The sequence below is a fragment of the Triturus cristatus genome, chromosome 3_1 (assembly GCF_964204655.1).
Source record: "Triturus cristatus chromosome 3_1, aTriCri1.1, whole genome shotgun sequence".
Lineage (NCBI taxonomy): Eukaryota > Metazoa > Chordata > Amphibia > Caudata > Salamandridae > Triturus > Triturus cristatus.
The window spans coordinates 2,151,640-2,166,154 of record NC_140583.1 but is presented as its reverse complement, the minus strand read 5'-3'; the positions used below and the strand labels follow the sequence as shown (position 1 = coordinate 2,166,154).

General features: G+C 43.7%; 1 long non-coding RNA gene across 1 annotated transcript in view; it reads left to right on the top strand.

The window, feature by feature from the left end:
• Nucleotides 1-14,515, top strand: part of LOC146859564 (uncharacterized) — a 72,264-nt gene that overhangs the window by 18,081 nt on the left and 39,668 nt on the right. Inside the window, exon 2 of the long non-coding RNA XR_014979033.1 lies at nt 3,373-3,390. This is a non-coding gene — a long non-coding RNA (uncharacterized LOC146859564). The remainder of the gene's footprint in view (nt 1-3,372; nt 3,391-14,515) is intronic.

Genomic DNA, 14,515 nt, shown 5'->3' with positions numbered 1-14,515 from the left:
AGCCTGTGAGCAGTCTAACTGCCGCATTCTGAAATATCTGCAGTTTATTTAACACTCTTTGGTGTGCATTGAGGTAAAGTCGATTGCAATAGTCAAGTCTGGCCATCACAAGAGCTCTGACCACCGTTTGCCTGCTTTCCCAAGGCAGCGAGGGCAGCACTTTCCTCAACGGTCTGATGACATACGTCGTTTTGGATATTACCGCGTTCACTTGAGGCTCTAAAGTAAGTCTGTCATCAAGTATTATGCCCAAGTTTTTTACCTTTCTGGTTGGGACTGGGAGAGTGCCCATTGAGTCGGGCCACCGGGCGGGAGTCCAGAAATTAGTGCTATTGCCAAACAGTATCACCGTTTTGTGCGAATTCAACTTAAGGCAATTCTTAGCCATCCAACTGCCCACTGCTAACATGCACTCCCGAAAACGTCTTTCCGTACCAGCCTCTCCAACTGGTGTCAGAGATACCACAATTGTGTATCATCCGCATAGGAAGTGAGGCCAAAACCGAAGGCGTCTATAACAGGGGCCATAGCACTGACATAAATGTTAAAAAGGGTTGGGCAAAGGGATGATCCCTGAGGGACCCCACAAGGTGATGTAAAAGGTTTAGACTGAAAGTCCCCCAGGGCCACAATTTGTTTTCTGTCCGCCAGGAAAGATCTTAAAAGGTCCCATGCTTTCCCACGAATACCACACGAATTTAGGCGGCTCAGCAGTATCGTGTGGTGAACCGTGTCGAAAGCCGCGGACAAGTCCAACAAGATCAGTGCCGCCCTACCTCCCTGATCCACAGCTTCCTTGATCTCTTTAATAAGTGCAGACTCCGTGCTGTGCCCCGGCCTAAAGCCATATTGAGTGGGGTCAAGCACTTGTGTCTCATCCAGGAAGTGACTAAGTTGTCTATTCATAATTTTCTCGACCAGTTTCTCTGGTAAGGGGAGTCTGGAAATTGGATGAAAACTATTTGGGTCCTTAGTGGAAAGGTTTGGTTTTTTTAAAAGGGGCAAAATAGATGCCAGTTTCCACTGTCTAGGGAAATGTCCTGATTCAAACATTGAATTAAATAATACCGTTAAAAGATCCGCTATAGGACCCAGGGCCAGTTTAGCCACCTTGGCGGGGCAGGGATCATACGGAGATCCAGAATAAACCTCCATGAGGATCTTTTGTGTGTCACAGGGAGATACTGACAAAAATGTATCAAACATCGGGCAATAAGCCCCATTTGACGTGGGAATCTCACTGATCGTACCCATGTTGCCCATGCTTACTTTGCTGAATACCGTGAAGATAGCTTCCACCTTGGACAGGAAGAATTTCGCCAATTCTTCACAGAGCACTTGGCTAGGTTGGACTATCACTGGCTTGGGCGAGGCCAGCGTGACGACCGTCTTAAACAGTTCTTTAACTGAGTTTTTAGATTCTGTGATCTGTGCGGCAAAGTATTTTTGTTTAGCTGCCACAATTACCTGTTTGTAGGTCCGCAAGCCGGCTTTATAATCTTGTGGAGGATGGACGAGGGGCATGGATCCGTGTGTGACAGTCGAGAGAATGTGGGGTCTCTGGGGGACTCATTGGGGTCTCAGTGTAGGATGGACACACTCCGCTTAGACCAATGTAGTATGAACATTATGCAATGCAATGTTATACTTTAATCATGCCTTCATATACGGTCAGTGTATATCAGCACCAGGATACTCTGCCAGGTGATAGTGCCCTCTACAAAGCCACATAACATAGCATGACATGATGTGACATGGCGTAACATAGCATAACATGAGATAGCATAAATACTATGACATGATATGGCAGAACATAGTATGACATGAAATAACATGACATGGCATAACATAGCATGACATGACATGTCATGGCGTGACATAGCATAAGATGAGATAAAATGACACGGCAAAACATAGCATGACATGACGTGGCATAACATAGCATGACATATCATGACATACCATACCATAACATAGCATGACTTGACTTGACATGACATAGCATAAGATGACATGACATGCCAAATCATGGCATGACATGGCATAGCATAGCATGACATGATGTGACATAACATAGCATGACATACCATACCATAACATAGCATGACTTGACTTGACATGACATAGCATAAGATGACATGACATGACAAATTATGACATGACATGGCATAGCATAGCATGACATGACGTGACATGACACAACATCCCTCAACTATGTAGAAACAATAAAAATGTTCTTTAAACGAAGCAGGGGCATTCCTACACTTGTTCCAACACATGATGCCGAGCCCGAGAACCCTTGTATCTCGAAACTCCTAACAAACACTATTGGAAACTTCCAGACACTGGATCAAGGCAGAAACCACAGGCACACATTACCAAATGCGTTCGACCTCGAAGCTGGAAAACCGTGTTTGAGTCTCGGCTATGACGCTCAACATACTGTGATTCTAGGCAAATCCGTAATCTCCCCATGCCTAATATAAATGAATGTATCCTTATGTACCGCAACTGGTGCTCATGTTATGTTATGTTATGTTAACAGCTGTTTGTAGAGCGCAGTTATCACTCCCAGGAGCATCATGGCGCTAAGCGGATCACTTGACAGACATGGTGACTGTGGCTGGAGAAATGGTTTAGATGAGTGCTCTGCATAGTGCATCAGGGGCCATAAAAATCCAGGTTTTCAGGGTCTTCCTGAAAAGAGTTTCTGATTGGATGAAGCAAAGGTTGTTGGAGAGTGGGTTCCAGGCCTTGGACCCAATCAGTGCAATTGACTTTCCCCCTTTTGAGACACATCTTAAGGTGGGGGGGGTTTAGTAGATTTGCGTTAGATGATCTGAGAGTACGGCGTGGTACATAGCGACAAACCTAGGCCGAAGGTAGTGAGGGCCTGAGGAATGAAAGATAAAGCGCTCTGATACCTGATACCTTCGGGTCAAGTTTGCGCTATATAAAACTCCGGGAAAAGAAATGCACCACCTCACGGGCCCTTGCACTGCTGTTGATGCGCTGTCCATGGAGCACATTAGTAGCTTATATTTCTCACTCTGCACTGCCTGTCTTTAAGTTAAGATGGCAGGCGCTGCAGAGCCTCTACCAGGGTTTTAAATACCTATTACTGCACCCTCAGATGCTAAAACAGAGATAAGACAAGTAGAAGTGAGCACCAGTACCTCCGTGGAGGCCTCTGGAGGCCAGGGCAGAAGAGATGTGTGTGGGTTGGGGTAAGGCTGTCTATGGTTAGCCATAAAGGTGGCTGATCCTGAGTTTGCCTCCCTGTAAGGGGTCACCGTCCTCCAAAGCAGATGCTGTACTCTGTGTGATATGATGGTCTTTTTTGAAACTCTCTCCTCTTATTTCTTCTCCTAGGGTGGAATTCCAGCAGCGGTGAGTGAACCCTCAATCCCTCTTATTTTATCTTGTGGTCACATTTAGGCCCGAGTAGAGACACCACCATTTCCATGCTCCTGTTTTAAAGTTACCATCTTTTCTTAAATGCTGACATTTGAGGTTTGGCTGCCACAATATCAATTCAGGTCCATTGTATTACTGGAATAACTTGTGCGATTGTTTCAGGTTTCATTTGCATCTTTTTTCAGAAACTATTATTTTATATTGCAATCGGTGAAAGGATCGTTTTATATAGTCACAGGGCTTTATTTGCTGGAAACGAACGTATAACTTAAATTCTGTTATCCTGCATTAGAAAATGATTATTACTAACACTGCTCCTCTTCTGCGTCTTCTCTGCTCATATGTTCTTCTCCGACTCCTTCTCTCCTTTGCTGCCTTTCTGCTGCTCCTCTCCTGCTCTTCTGCTGCGTCTCTTGTACATCTTCACTCCACTTCTGCTCCTGTTCTGCTCTTCTTTTGATCCTCTCTTGTTCCTCATCTGTGTATCCTGCATATACTCTGTTTCTCCTCCAGGATGGCCTTCTGGTGAGTATAAGCTAATATCTAAGTCAAGGTATAATCAATAATATTCCATCAATACCTCTTAATGCAGAGATAGCACTCGGGTTTTGTAAGACCTGTCAGCCTTAGGGGGGTCTGCCCCAAACCCTTCGCATTCACTCCTCCTAGTCTGCTAAAATTCATTTTGTTGCCCTTTGGACTCGGTGCACTTTACCACTGCTCACTCCCCTAAACCGAGTAAAAGTGGCTTATATCCAATTGCTTGTTGTGGGTGTGTCTTGGGTTAAAGGTTACCCTAAATTGGTCATGGGTTATAAATACCCATAGTGTTTTGCGTGTGTGTGTTTTAGGGTTAAGGGATACCCTAAAATTCGTCGTGGGGTATAATTACCCATAGTCTTTTGCGAGTGTGTTTTTGGGTTAAAGGGATACCCTAGATTTGACATGAGTTATGGTTACTCATAGTTATCGCAAGTGTGTTTTAGGGTTAAGGGATACCCTGATTTGTCAGTTATAGTTACCTATAAAGCATTTGGAGTTTTAAGGTACCCTATGTTTGGTTAGGGTTAAGGGATTTTGTCTTAGATCTGTCTTATTGGTAGATCTGTTTTGTCTTAGGTTGTGCAGCTTAGGGTGGTAGATCCCTTTTCTGCCGCAGTCTTGTGTCTTTTTATGAGGCACAATGGGTACGTTGTGGGGTGTAGTGTAGTGTCTTGTACCCATAGTTGTAGTCTGAGTTTTCATGCTTGTTTTGCAATTTTGTTTTTGATCATTATCAGGGGAAGGATGGTGTTTAATGTGTTGATTATTCATCTTTCCTTTCTACTAAATGTGTGTTTAATTTTATTTTCATGCATTTTACTGTTATGATCATTATCGCTGGGGGGGTGATGTTTAATTAGTTGTTATTATTGCATCCTCCTATGCTCAGTGAGTGTTGTATTATCTTACACTTGTTGATTGTTTTCAAATATTATAAGGGGGGAGATGTGTTGTGATGTGCTTATTATCTTTACACTCTCCCTACTCTGGCTCTCTGCCTGCCTGCTCAGTCTTTGATGAGGTATGATAGAATGTTGAGGGTGGTTGGGATTCTAGTGGGATCAGTTGGTGAGAAGGGGCTGAGCAGGGAGGACGCTGCTCCTGGTGGGGCATTAATAAGGAACAGATCATCTTCCTTGTAACTTGTAACTGGTAAATTGTCTTGAAGAATAAACCATCAATCTTTAATACAAGACCATGCCTACGCCCATTCATTCCTCATAACATATTCCTTCGAGATCCCGGTTAGTTAGGATGCAGAAAGCAAAGGCTTCATCAGAAAAAGTGAAAATATGCTTCAGAGATCACTTGAGAAATAGTGACATTAGAAATTCATGGGATTGCAAAGTAAATACAGTTGTATTGTGCCATAACAAAAATGTGGGTGGCACCATGGGCAGTGCCCATGTGATAAGTGAAAGAAATCCTCTAGAGAATTTAAAATATATTGACATAGATTCATAAGCAAATGGTGAAAACATGAGTTGGTAGGGCAGTCCAACGGCCACCTCTGCTTGTTGCTGTGAAAAAAGTGAGATTGCTGCCAGTCTGTTTAGTGCCATTCTAAAAAGCACATGCAAAAGAAACACTTGATGGACGGAATGCTGGACAATGCAAACATTCCCCCCAGTCACAAGGATCTGGGTTAAATCCATCATTCGTTTGCTCACCACACCACCCTAGTTTGAACCTAGCCGTATGCAAATTGCGATTCTCCTATTACCATGACCAGAGAATCTGGATTTCATTAAAGACACGGAGGCTGACATTATGCATTATCGTTTAATGCAACCTCAAGTAGAGCCACTTAAAAGTTACATCATAAAGTAAAAGTTCTAGAATAAACAAGTGTAACTAGGCAACAACAACACAGAGATCAGCCTCTTTTAAATGCAATGAAAGCCAATAAAAAGTTCTTCTGAAGGTAACGAAGTCCAAAAGCTGGAGTCATGCGGTGAAGGCCACTCCTTGGAAGAAGGAAGACGAGGAGTCGGGTACTGTTTCCAACAGATCGTGAAAAGAAGCAGTCAAGATGAATTATCTGAAAAAGGACAAAGTATTAGCAAATTGAACTTAACACCCTATGTAAAGGGAAAAGAAACGGTAGTAAATTATATTAGGAATTAAAAATGCAAAATACAGTGATAAAAACTGAATAATAATGTAATCAAATCAAAGCATTACACATGCAAGATGTTGAAATCCGCTCCGGGAGGGAGGGATGAGATAATGTCAGCCTCCGTGTCTTTCTTGAAATCCAGATTCTCTGGTCATGGTAATAGGAGAATCACAATTTCATTACAAGACCGGAGGCTGCCATAATGCATGTTGGTAGTCAAGAAGAACTACATCAGACATGTGTTCGACAGGTTTGCAGTAATGTTTTGCACAGGTATAGGAATTTGACCAGTCTGCTGCTTTGAGGATGTCATTCAACGTACCTCCTTTCCAAAAGGACTGACTAGCCATAGCCCCTCTTAAAGAATGAGCTTGAAATCTATGGAGATCAATGCCTGCCAATTGCATCAATAGCTTAACCCATCTAGCTAGAGTAGAAGAAGAGACAGGTCTGAAGGGCTTAACAAAGGATATAAGGAGTTGGTCACTACCAGTGGTGCGACAGGGGTCCATCCTCGAATCATATTCCTTCATGCAATCCACCACACACAATTTTTTACAAGCGTCAAACCTAGGGTAAAAAATCATATCAGACATAGTTTTAGTTCACTTGATAATTTCCAATGTGACGCCGAATGCATCATAGGATCTGTTGGATATCTCCAACCCTTTAACGTCCGAAGCCCTACAGCAGGATATTAGACAAAGGAGAGAAGCTAGTTTGATGGAGAGTGACTTATTATCTGACAATTTATTATTCGGCCAGTTACAAAATAGATCAAGAAGCAACTTAGCGTCCCCAAGGGTGTCATATTTAGGTTTGGGAGGTCTTTTAAGCCTGATACTCTTCATAATTCTGCAAATTATAGCGTTTTTTCCAATAGTTCTACCATTAAAAAGGGAGTGACCCGCAGAAATGACAGATCTATAACAGTTAATTGATCTATAGGAAAGACCTCTTTCAAACTGTTCGACAAGAAAATTGGCTAAATGGACGATAGGAGCCTCCACGGAATCCAGGTTCCTTTCCAGGCACCAACTAACCCATCTTTTCCAGATGCCGTTGTATCTATAGTGTGTACCGGGGGCCCAAGAGTCTTGGAGGAGAGAAGAAGCCTACGACGAAAGCCCCGAGATTTCGTTGGATCACCTGACACCTTCCATGCAAGAAGGTTCAAGGTCCCGTTCAGAAGGAGTGGGTGATCCGAACCGTCTATGTCTTTTAGGAGGCCTGGTGAAGCTGGAAGTAGAAAGGGAATTTCGTAAGCTAATTCCAAAGTCGTTGGGAACCACGCTTGGGACGGCCAAAATGGGGTCACTAGGACTATTGAAGAATGTTCTGTCCTCAACTTCTGAAGGACGCGTTGGATCATCGCAAAGGGGGGAAAAGCGTATCACTGAATGTTTTTCCAAAGCTCGAGAAAGGCGTTCACTGCCAGAGCACCTGGGTCGTGCATCCAGCTGAAGTATCTGGGAAGTAGGGAAGTGAGTCTGTTCGCAAAGAGGTCTACTTCTAGTGGACCCCAAAGATAGTCTAGACTGTTGAACACGTTTGCGTTTAATTTCCAATCGGTGTGATCTACGAGGAACCCTGAATTCCAATCCGCACAGACATTTTTTAGACCTGGAAGGTATTCTGCTCTTAGGGAAATTTGGTGTTCCAAGCAGAACATCCACAGTTTCTTGGCTAGATTTGAGAGGTCCAGTGACTTCATGCCGCCTAGGCGATTCATATATGCGGCACCTGACATATTGTCCATCTTGAGTAGGACTGATTTCCCTTGCAGGGAATGCTTGAAGCTCATTAAGGCGTAAAGCCCGGCGGTTAACTCTAGAAAGTTTATGTGCTGTAAACTCTCCGAATAAGTCCATAAACCTCCCGTGTTCTGATTTTAAAAACAAGCACCCCAGCCATGAAGGCTGGCATCCGATTCCAGTACGTAATCTGGGGAAGTCCCAAAGATGGCTTTCCCGTTCCATGCGTCTAGATTCTCTAACCACCAAGTCAGTTCCGCCTTCGCTTCCGCGTCTAGGTGAATGTTATCTCCATACCAGAGGCCGGAGCAGAGGGCCCTGCCCTTGATTCTTTGAAGGGCTCGGAAGTGTAGAGGACCGGGAAAGATAACCTGGATAGAAGAAGAAAGGAGGCCCAGAAGTCAGGCTAGTTCCCGTAAGGTTAGGAGATCCAATTTCAGAACGTGACGTATCTCTTTCCGAATCTTGGAAATCTACTTTGGGTGAAGTAAAAGCATTGATTTTACGGTGTCGACCGTGAAGCCTAGGAACTCTAGAGACCTCGATGGAATCAGGATGGATTTCTCCCTGTTTATACTAAAACCCGTACTCTCTAATAATTCCACCGTGGTGTTCAAGTCTTTCAGAATTTGAGAATGGTCTTGGGACATGATGAGGATGTCGTCTAAATAGATTATGAGTCGGACACCCCTTTCTTGAAGGACCGTGGTAATGGCCTTCATTACTTTGATGAAACACCAGGGGGCTGAAGATAGGCCGAAGGGAAGGGCTTGAAACTGATAGAGGTGGTTGTTCCACGCAAATTGAAGGAAGGATTGGGACTCCTCTGCCATAGGAGTGGTGAAATAGGCGTCTTTTAGATCTAGTTTCACTAGCCAGTCTTTCTCTAAGAGCATGTCCCTGAGGAGATGTTTAATTCTCTTAGATTTATTACCGGTCTCCACCCTTTGTCCTTTTTTTCCACTAGGAAAATATTGCTCAGAAAATTCTTGTGTTCCCAAGGAACTTCTACGATTGCACCCTTCGTTAACATAGAATTTACCTCCTCCGCGACGATAGAGTGCTGTTCTAGTGTCAGGTTTAAAACTTGGGGAGTTGAAACTTGAAGGGGTTTTTCATTGAAATCTATTCTGAATCCCTGAACGGTCTCTAAAACCCAAGGATCGTGTGTGATTTGTTTCCAAGCGTGTAGGAAATGTTTTAGGCGACCTCCTACTCTCTGTGTTAAAGAGAAAGGATGAGGAGTAAGGGTACTTACTTGAGGTGTTGGAGGGATTGGTCTTCTGATCCTGAAACCTCTTTTGCGGGAAGATCGTCCTCGTTGAGGAAAGATTGAATTGCTGGGTTGAAACGGGCGAACATAGCCTCTTTGTCTTGAGAAGGGTCTTTGGAAGAATCGGCTGGCAGAACGACCCCTTCTGCCGGCCCTGGTGAAAACACTTGGGTTGAAAACTCTGCGCATGTTGGTTTGCGCTTTATCTAGGGCAGTAAAGGTTGCAACATATTTTCCTAAACCTTTGATCATATCTTCTCCAAAGAGGAGGCCATTGGGGTTGGATGAAGATTCTTTTTCTGCCATGTCGCAGAGTTTAGGATCGATTTTAGACAAAACCACTTTCCTTCTCTCGGTATTCAAGGCTGTGTTGGTGTTACCAAGGAGGAATAGTGTCCTTTGGCTTCATCCTCGAAGGAGGTCAATGTTAGGTTGCGAACCATTGGTATAGCTCTCCTCGATTAAGTCGATCAAACGACACAATGGGCCGAGCATGTCAAGCATGCGGTCTTGACAGCTTTTGAGTGAGCGTTCCATACCTTTCCTTGGATCCCTGCCCAATTTGAATAAGAACTTGATGAGTTCGGGGTCCAAGTTGTGAGTTGAGCAGTATTTATCTTGTATGATAGGACGAGGGCATTGTGCCCTCAGGATATTTCTTGTCTCTTTCTCCAAGGGGTTCTTGATCCACTTCTTAATATACTTAGCCACGTGTTTTTGTGGCCACCACTGGGATCTCCTCGGGTGTTGTAAGTTGTCGGGGGAAAACATTTCCCCGCCAACGGGATCAAAAATAATTTGCTTAGAGGAGGAGGGAAGTTCTTCATCCGAGAAGTCAAGGTTAATATCGTCGTCAATCTGGTCTAAGTCCAAAATATATTCATCCAGGGATTCATTGGAGGTATCCACTTCGTTGGATAAGAGGGGATCTGAAGCACTTTGATATTGTGAGCCGCTTAAGGCATCCAAATGAGCTGTGCCATTATTGGCACATGGTCTTTTTGGGGTGCGTAGGCCTCCCGTATTAGTTGAGGAGCTTAGTCCTCCTTCAGTAGTTGAGGCGCGTAGACCTCCCAATATGTTGGAGGTGCGTGGACCTCCCATAGTGCTTTCGTTTTGTAAATTGTTGCATTTCTTAATTCTTTTACCCTCACTTTTGTTTAGTTGATCAGAGTGTCCTTCATGTTGATTAGGGTAGATAGTGGGGTCGGAAAGAGGCCTCTTTCCTGCAACAATTTTGCTTATCGTTTCGCTCATACAGGAGTTTTTCCTTGAAATCTATTCTGAATCCCTGAACGGTCTCTAAAACCCAAGGATCGTGTGTGATTCGTTTCCAAGCGTGTAGGAAATGTTTTAGGCGACCTCCTACTCTCTGTGTTAAAGAGAAAGGATGAGGAGGAAGGGTACTTACTTGAGGTGTTGGAGGGATTGGCTCCTCTGATCCTTAAACCTCTTTAGCGGGAAGATCGTCCTCGTTGAGGAAAGATCGAATTTCTGGGTTGAAACGGGTGAACAAAGCCTCTTTGTCTTGAGAAGGGTCTTTGGAAGAATCGGCCGGCAGAACGACCCCTTCTGCCGGCCCTGGCGAAAACACTTGGGTTGAAAACTCTGCGCATGTTGGTTTGCGCTTTATCTAGAGCTGTAAAGGTTACAACATATTTTCCTAAACCTTTGATCATATCTTCTCCAAAGAGGAGGCCATTGGGGTTGGATGAAGATTCTTTTTCTGCCATGTCGCAGAGTTTAGGATCGATTTTAGACAAAACCACTTTCCTTCTCTCGGTATTCAAGGCTGTGTTGGTGTTACCAAGGAGGAATAGTGTCCTTTGGCTCCATCCTCGAAGGAGGTCAATGTTAGGTTGCGAACCATTGGTATAGCTCTCCTCGATTAAGTCGATCAAACGACACAATGGGCCGAGCATGTCAAGCATGCGGTCTTGACAGCTTTTGAGTGAGCGTTCCATACCTTTCCTTGGATCCCTGCCCAATTTGAATAAGAACTTGATGAGTTCGGGGTCCAAGTTGGGAGTTAAGCAGTATTTATCTTGTATGATAGGACGAGGGCATTGTGCCCTCAGGATATTTCTTGTCTCTTTCTCCAAGGGGTTCTTGATCCACTTCATAATATACTTAGCCACGTGTTTTTGTGGCCACCACTGGGAGCTCCTCGGGTGTTGTAAGTTGTCGGGGGAAAACATTTCCCCGCCAAGGGGATCAAAAATAATTAGCTTAGAGGAGGAGGGAAGTTCTTCATCCGAGAAGTCAAGGTTAATATTGTCGTCAATCTGGTCTAAGTCCAAAATATATTCATCCAGGGATTCATTGGAGGTATCCACTTCGTTGGATAAGAGGGGATCTGCAGCACTTTGATATTGTGAGCCGCTTAAGGCATCCAAATGAGATGTGCCATTATTGGCACATGGTCTTTTTGGGGCGCGTAGGCCTCCCGTATTAGTTGAGGAGCTTAGTCCTTCTTCAGTAGTTGAGGCGCGTAGACCTCCCAATATGTTTGAGGTGCGTGGACCTCCCATAGTGCTTTCGTTTTGTAAATTGTTGCATTTCTTGATTCTTTTACCCTCACTTTTGTTTAGTTGATCAGAGTGTCCTTCATGTTGAGTAGGGTAGATAGTGGGGTCGGAAAGAGGCCTCTTTCCTGCAACAATTTTGCTTAACGTTTCGCTCATACAGGAGTGTAACTCCTTATGTATTTTTTTTTTAATAAGCTCCTCATTTGAATTAGGGGCGGGTACCTGGGTTTGAGATTCATCTGAGTCAACATCAGACATGGTGAAAAGGCCAGGTAAAATTGGGTTAAGGGTATTAATGATAAAATAATTGTTAATTTTTCACCAATCAATTTAAGAATACTGGATGGAGCCAGGAAAGTTGCTAAATATAAGTCAAAATGTCGAAAAATGGTGAGAAAAAACGAAGAAATCCTTGCATCTGCCAACCGACATAGGGATCAGCTGTTACAGGAGCACGTTGCTAGGCAACTTGAAAAGCCTAGCCGTACGTCGGGCGCGGATCCCTCTGTTGCTAAGGGTCTCTCTTCTAAGTACGAGAGCCCTTGTTGTTTCCTCTTCCCTTTTTTAAAATTTTTTTATAAGTAGTCCGGATGCGCGCCTAAGGTGAGGGGGAAGGAGGATGTGGTAGACGGGGGAAAAAAGCCAAGGGAAAGCCGAAGGCACGATGATGGTGCAGCGCGGCCTGCAGACCGTACATTGGAACTGCGAGAGCGGCCGCGCCGTACCAAAAACGCGAAGTAGAAAGGCGATTTCACCGTGTCCCGAAAGGGATCAAGGAGGGATGCATGTTAGAGCGGCAACGGTATGACGCGAAAAAGGGGAGATTCACATGGGGGCATCTTGCGCAATGTGATATTTCCCAAGTGTCTAAATTAGGTTACAAGGCAATCTTAAAAAACATGTTAAGGCAAAGATAATAAAACGTCGGAAGGCTCATGTATTAGAACAGAAAAGGTGAAGGAGGGATAGTAGAGTCCAAGTCGGGGGAAAAGGAATTAAATGGGACTTAAGTGCTCCAATAAGTAATTAGGGTTAACAATAGTTTGAGAAGATAATCAAGGTATAATAATTAGGGTATAAGTAGGTAATAGTGTAAGAAAGGTAGTACAGTGGCAGAAAGAAAAAAGGCACAACTTATCTGTCTTGAAGACGCATTTAAAAGAGGCTGATCTCTGTGCTGTTGTTGCCTTTGTCTGGCTAATCAGGCCCACGCACCAGTGCTCGTTCCCTTAAACTGTAAACGTGGATTGGTAGTCCCACTTAGCAAGTGTTTTTACACCCCTGTAAGGCCCTAGTACATGGTCAGAGTGGTATCCAGGGCTGGGATGTAAAAGAGGCACCAGGGTTGCAGCACTTATTATGCCACCTTGAGTTACCCGAGTAAAACCAAAGGCTCCAGGCCTGCCATGTCAGCCCTGCACAAGCAGCGTGCCTGCTTGAGTTCGACCCTACACATACCATGTGTGAGAGGGAACTTCACTGCATTTAATATATGCCAGTCGCCACTAAGGTAGGCCTCCTATTGCCTAGGAGTCACGGTGCATTATATTATATGTGTGGAAATATATGTGCAAGCATATATTGCCCTGTAGTAGCATTCTTAATGTAATTCTATTGCAAGGGACTGGAGGTCCATAGGATAACATACTCAAGTCAAAGAATCTTATATAGCGCGCATATCACTGCTAGGTCTAAAGGCGCTTGCAGAAACTCCAGAGCCGGGAGACAAAACCAATAACATTAATTTTGGTCAAACAACCATGTTTTCAGTTCTTTACAGAAACGCTGATGGTCCACCATGGAAAGGAGATGAGGCGGCAGCTTGTTCCAGAGATAGGGAGCAAGAAAGGAAAACGCTCATAGGCTGGCATTGCCTGTATGTCCAGCTCCATGATGACTCTGCTGATTTCTTTCATGTTTGGTGTTAAACACCGTACTCTTTAACCCCTGACATGATGGTGGGGTCAAGGTTTAACCAGCATGTGCCTAGATGGCACTCAGGCCAGTGCCCTCCAAGTTAAGCCAGCGTTCTCGGGCCTTAGCAGTCCGACATCTGAGGTGCCTGTTCTTTCCAACTTTCTTTTTTGTTTTTTATTTAAAAAAATATTGAGCAGAGTAAGAAGGATACTTATACACACAACAGATTTCATAATTCTACAATCGATGCCATTAATAAAAATATTCTTCTAGCAAACATTATTACATTACAAGATTTTTCTTAAATAATGAAGTACAAGTGCAGCACGCAAAATCTCTAAATTTCCTTACTTCATCTCTAATACATTATGAATACTTCAATCTAATACATGGACTTATCTTCTACATGGTACTTTTCGAAGTGCACACGTACTTAGATAGGTTACTAAAAAGCCAGTTAGGTGTATTCGCCCTTGGAGTTTTTTTTATCTTGTCCATATGTTCCCATACGGAGATATATCTTTTACTTGCTCCAACCCTTTTCGCATAAACCTCTTCAAACTTTCTTACTCAACTCATTTTTGTATACCATTTTAGAAATGTTGAAACTTTAATTGTCTTCCATTTCTAGAGGATCAGAGAGTGTGCCACCAAGGAAGAAATTGCTAAAAACATTTCCTCCCCTCTTGCTATTGGCTGGGTTTGTCTCTTTTTTAATAAACCAAAGAGTTCTAACTCAGCCTCTGGTTCCACTCTTCTCTGCAGGCCATAGCTAAGCTCAATACAAATTTTCTCCCAAATCTTTCTTACCATTGGGCATGTAAAACAGACATGCAACCAGGATCCCTCTTCCACCTGCTGACACCGGAAACATTTGTTCTCCACCTCGAGATACATCTTATGGAGTGCTTTGGGAATGTAGTAAACCATCCAGCAAGATAAAAATGCCATCCTTTTTCAAATT